Source organism: Chiloscyllium punctatum, chromosome 47, assembly GCF_047496795.1.
Source record: "Chiloscyllium punctatum isolate Juve2018m chromosome 47, sChiPun1.3, whole genome shotgun sequence".
Classification (NCBI taxonomy): domain Eukaryota; kingdom Metazoa; phylum Chordata; class Chondrichthyes; order Orectolobiformes; family Hemiscylliidae; genus Chiloscyllium; species Chiloscyllium punctatum.
This window is the reverse complement of record NC_092785.1, coordinates 41,038,798-41,044,449: the sequence shown is the minus strand read 5'-3', so window position 1 is coordinate 41,044,449 and position 5,652 is coordinate 41,038,798. Positions and strand designations below refer to the sequence as shown.

Genomic DNA, 5,652 nt, shown 5'->3' with positions numbered 1-5,652 from the left:
TCGAGAGTGTTACTGAACAAAGAGACCTTGGAGTGCAGGTTCATAGCTCCTTGAAAATGGAGTCGCAGGTCGATAGGATAGTGAAGGCAGCGTTTGGTATGCTTTCCTTTATTGGTCAGAGTATTGAGTACAGGAGTTGGGAGGTCATGTTGCGGCTGTACAAGACATTGGTTAGGCCACTGTTGGAATATTGTGTGCAATTCTGGTCTCCTTCATATCGGAAAGATGTTGTGAAATGTGAGAGGATTCAGAAAAGATTTACAAGGATGTTGCCAGGGTTGGAGGGTTTGAGTTACAGGGAGGGGCTGAACAGGCTGAGGGATGGAGATATTGAGGTCAAAATGCCTCAGAAGGAGGTCCCCCAGCCCAGAGATATTTGGAGACGCTGGTGTTGGGACAAAGTTAAAAGTCACACAATACCAGCTTATAGGACAACAGGAGTATTTGGTAACACGAGGTTTCAGAGCACTGCTCCTTCATGAGGTGGTTGTGGACAATAAGGTCATAAGACACAGAATTTATAGCAAAAGTTTACTGTGTTGTTGCAACTGAAATTATGTGTTGAGAAAGGTCTGGATGGTTTGTTCCATCTCTCATCTTTTAAGTCCTGAAGAACTGAAACCAACGTGGTCCATCTGCGGCTCGTTGATGTCTGTGTGTCCTGGAGGTTAGTTTTAGAGTCATAGAGATGTACAGCACGGAAACACACTCTTTGGTCCAACCTGTCCACACTGACCAGATATCCCAACCCAATCTAGTCCCACCTGCCAGCACTTGGCCCATATCCCCCCAAACCCTTCCTATTCATATACCCATCCAGATGCCTCTTAAATGCTGTAATTGTACCAGCCTCCACCACATCCTCTGGCAGCTCATTCCACACACGTACCACCCTCTGGGTGAAAAAGTTTCTCCTTAGGTCTCTTTTATATCTTTCCCTTCTATGCCCTCCATCCGGCTGTTTCTTACTGTTCTTGCAAGGTATTTTGTGAATGATATCATTTTTGTTTATCTTTTTAGGGCCCGTTAAGTTCATTAGGTGCTGGTTTAGTGTGTTAATGGGTTTGTGGGCTACTGTGATGGAGAGTTACAGATCAGCGAGGAAGGATTTAAACAGAGAGTTAAGAAGAGCAAAGAGAGGACACGATTAGTCTTTAGCAGGTAGAATAAAGGAGAACCCTGTATATGAGGAATAACAGAATGACTAGGGTAGGAAAAGGGCCAGTCAAAGACGGAAGTGGGAAGTTGAGTGTGGACCCTGTGGAGATCGGAGAGCTGCTAAACGAACATTTCTCATCGGTTTTCACTCAGGAAAAGGAACATATTGTCGAGGAGAAGAATGGGATACGAGATATTAGACTAGAAAGGATCGAGGTTAGTTACAAACAGGTGCTATCAATTCTAGATGGAGTGAAAGTAGACAAGTCCCCTGGGCCGGATGGGATTTATCCGAGGATACTCTGGGAAGATAGGAAGGAGATAGCAGAGCCTTTGGCTTTGATATTTGAGTCGTCATTGTCTACAGGTTTAGTTGTGCCCTTGTTGAAGAAGGGCAGTAGAGAAGACCCAGATAATTATAGACCAGTGGGCCTTACTTCTGTTGTAGGAAAAGTTTTGGAAAGGATTGTAAGAGATCAGATTTATAATCACCGACAAGCAACAATTTGATTTCAGACAGTCGACATGGTTTCGTCAAGTGCAGGTCGTGTCTCACAAACCTCATTGAGTCTTTTGAGAAGGTGACCAAGCATGAAGATGAGGGTAGGGCAGTTGACATGGTATGCATGGGATTGTGTAGGGGGATGAGCTGACAATAGTTCACAGGTCGGGGCAACACCGAGGGCCAGAGGGCCTGTTCTGTGCTGTATTGTTCTACGTACTATGATGCCAAGGGGTCTGAGTAGCCTGGCAGTTATTTCCAAGATGTCTTTGATGTAGGGGAGAGCGGGAGAGTTTCTGGCTGTGTTTTGTCTGCTCGTTTGGGTTTGTTGGTGAAAAATCAGTGGACTGTGTCCATTGGGTACCCTCTTCTTTATGAATACGCTGGACAGGTGGTTTTCCTCTGCTCTTCCTAGTCCGTTTGTGCTGCAGTGTGTGGTGGCTCCTTGAAATAACGTTCTGATGCAGCTTCGTTTCTCACTGTTGTTTTTCTGTAGACGCTGGTTTGAAGTTCTGTGTCGCTCGACTGTGACATCCAGGAATGATGGTTTGTTACGATTTTCCTCCTCTTTAGTGAATTTTATGCCACTAGCCACCAGGATACATGAACAGCTACTAGCCACAAAAAGACAGGGCCCACTCACACGAGTATCTTTGCACACAGATGAGGATGGACACCACTTCAACGAGGACAAGCCAAACAGAGACACGCACGAGAATTTGGGGCCTGTTTCATGACTGCAGTTGAGGACAGACCAGAAACATAACCACAGACCCCCTGGTGTTACCAGGTTCATGGGATCAGGAACAGCTCAGTCACTGTGTACGTGGTGCCCTCTGTAATCTTTGTCCTGTCAGTGCAGACCTCTGAGTAATCTAAGCAGGATAGTTCAACCAGAATCCAAGAGTTATACAGCACAGAAATAGACCCTTCAGCTCAACCAGTCCATGCTGACCATATTCCCAAACTAAACTATTCCCACCTGCATGCTCCTGGCCCACACCCCTCCCAAACCTTTCCTATTCATGCACTTATCCAAATGTGTTTTAAACGTTGTCACTGTGTCCATATCCGCCACTTTCTCATTCCACACACAATCTGCCCTCTGCGTAAACAATTTGCCCCTCGTGTCTTTTTCAAGTCTCACCTTAAAACGTGTTCTTCTGTTTTGAAATCCCCCCGTCCTCTGGAAAAGGCAACTGGAACTGGAAAAGTCCTCTGGAAAAGCTGTGGGCGTGATGTCTGTGTTTAACTTCATGGGGTGCATTGACCATTTTGGGTACAACACGGGGTTTTTGACAGCTGCAACGTGGTCACATGTGCTCAGTTTCCAGGGAACGCTATGGATAAAATGCCATTGTTGAGGCAGGGACGGCCTACAGGTTACAGGTATCATCGAGTCTATTAATGAATACCCACAGGAGGGAGAGGAGACGCCATGGTCTCAGACAGGAGACTGCATTGAAATATCCTGCCAAATACTGTGGACGCCATCAGATTGGGCAGAACTCCAACGCCATTAAAGATTGAGAACCCATGACGTGGAACATCGAACAGGATCTCAGGAATAATTCCAGACATGAAGATCTTCAGTGACGTGGATCAACTGGAGAGCTTGGGAATGTCTTCCTTGGAGAGGAGAAGGTTCTAAAGAGATTTGATTAGGGAGTTGGAAACCATGAGGTGAGGTGAGAGTGACAGCCCTTGACATGATTCAACCGAGTGTGGCATCACGGAGCCCTGGGAAATCTGGAATCAATGGGTATCAGGGGGCAAACTCTCCACTGGTTGGGGTCAGACCTGGCACAGGGGAAGATAGTTGCGCTTGTTGGAAGGTCAGTCATCTCAGATCCAGGATATCTCGACAGAAGTTCCTCAGGGTAGAGTCCTAGGCCCCAACCGTCTTCAGCTGCTTCATCAATGACCTTCCCTCCATCAAAAGGTCCGAATTGGGAATGTTCACTGATAATTGCACAGTGTTCAGCGATTCCTCAGATACTGAAGCAGTCCATGTTCAAATGCAACAAGATCTGGACAATATCCAGGCTTAGACTGACAAGTGGCAGGTAAAATCTGAGCCACACGAATGGCAGGCTATAACCATCTTCAATAAGAGACATTCCAACCATTGATCCCATGACCATCATGAATCTCCCACTATCAACATCCTGGGGATTGCCATTGACCAAAACCTCAATTGGACTTGACAGAGGCTACAGTGCCAGGATAGAGGCTGGGAATACTGCAGCGAATAACTCCCCTCCTGACTCCCCAGTGCCTGTCCACCATTTACAAAAGCACAGGTCCGGATTGTGAAGGAATACTCCCCACTTGCCCTGGATGGGGACACCTCCAACAACACTCAGGAAACTTGACCCCATTCAGGACAAAGCAGCACCCACTTGATTGGACCCACATCCACAAACATTCCCTCCCTCTCCCACTGATGTTCAGTTGCAGCAGTACATATCACCTACAAGATGCACTGCAGAAATTCATGAAAGATCCTCAGGCAGTACCTTCCAAACTCATGGTCGCTTCCATCTAGAAGGACAAGGAGAAGCAGATACATGGGCACACCACCACCATCCATCACCCACCCACCCCCCACCCACCCCCCACCCCCCCACCCACCCCCCTGCAAGTTCCCCTTTGAGCGCCTCACGATCCTGACTCGGAAATATATCACCGTTCCTTCAGTGTCGCTGGGTCAGAATCCTGGAATCCCCTCCCTCAGGGCATTGTGGGTCTACCCACAACACATGGACGGCAGTGGGTCAAGAAGGCAACTCACCCCCAACTTCTCAAGGGGGCAACTAGGGACGGGGCTATAAATGTGGATCAGCCAGTGATGCCCACTATACAGCATTTAAAAGGTATCTGGATAGGTATATGAATAGGAAGGATTCAGAGAGATATGGGCCAAGTGCTGGCAAATTGAGGATATCGGGTCAGCATGGAGGAGTTGTGCCGAAGGGCCTGTTTCCTTGCTGTATGTCCCTATGTCTACAGGGGACAGGTACAGGTCAGTGAGTGTCTGAAAGAGCCAGCACAGACATAATCCAGAGTCTACAGCATGGGAACAGGCCCATCAGCACGAACTGTCCATACTGTCCCGTGTTCACAATTAATCTCGACCCATTTCCCAGCGTTTGGTCCATATCCCTCCCCCCTGAACCCATCCATGTCCCTGTCTCAATGTTTCTTCAATGATGAAATTGTACTCACTTCCACGACAAAGTTCCAGACCCTCACCACTCTCTGTGTTAAAACATTGTCCCCTCTGGACACTTTTGTATCTCTCCCCTTAAACTTGTCCCCTCTAGATTTAGACTCCCCGACAATGGGGGAAAGCTAACTGCCTTACCTACGCCTCTCATGGTTTATAGACCTCTGTCAGGTCACCCCCTCAGTCTCCGAAGCCCCAGGGATAAAAGCCCCAGCCTAACCAGCCTCTCCTTTTAACTCAAACCCTCCAATCCAGGCCGCATCTTAGTAAATCTTTTCTTCACTCTTTCTAGTTTAATCATCTCCTATCTATAGTCGGGTGACCAGAACTGTACGCAGTATTCCAAATGTGGTCTCATCAATGTCTAGTTCAAAGATGAACCAACTCCTGTACTCGATGATGAAATGCTAGAACAGACCCATGTGGGACTCCAAAGGGTCAATCAGGATTCACATCCTCACTGGAACCTTTTGTGATATTAAGAAAGAGAGAAACTGTCTCAGGGAGACACGAAACTAGCAAATGGAGTAACATTCAGGAGTGAAGTTCAGAAAGATGACTTCTTCGGAGGAACAATCCAGAAATTTAACTTGGTTCTTTTAACGCTTCAATTGACCAATAAATTGTGAACCAATCCCCTCGAACTGTCCGCCATAGCTGAGACAGCCTCATCCTTGGCACGTCACCCACTCTCCCCTTCACCACGTGTCTCAGCTATTCCATCAATGAGCCAACGCCAACTCATGGGCCGTGCGATCAGCCA

General features: G+C 47.4%; 1 long non-coding RNA gene across 1 annotated transcript in view; it reads left to right on the top strand.

Annotated features, from left to right (window-relative positions):
* The first annotated feature begins 331 nt into the window (after positions 1–331).
* The window catches only part of LOC140468595 (uncharacterized), a 158,010-nt gene continuing 152,689 nt past the window's right edge, over positions 332–5,652 (top strand). Inside the window, exon 1 of the long non-coding RNA XR_011955720.1 lies at positions 332–667. This is a non-coding gene — a long non-coding RNA (uncharacterized lncRNA). The remainder of the gene's footprint in view (positions 668–5,652) is intronic.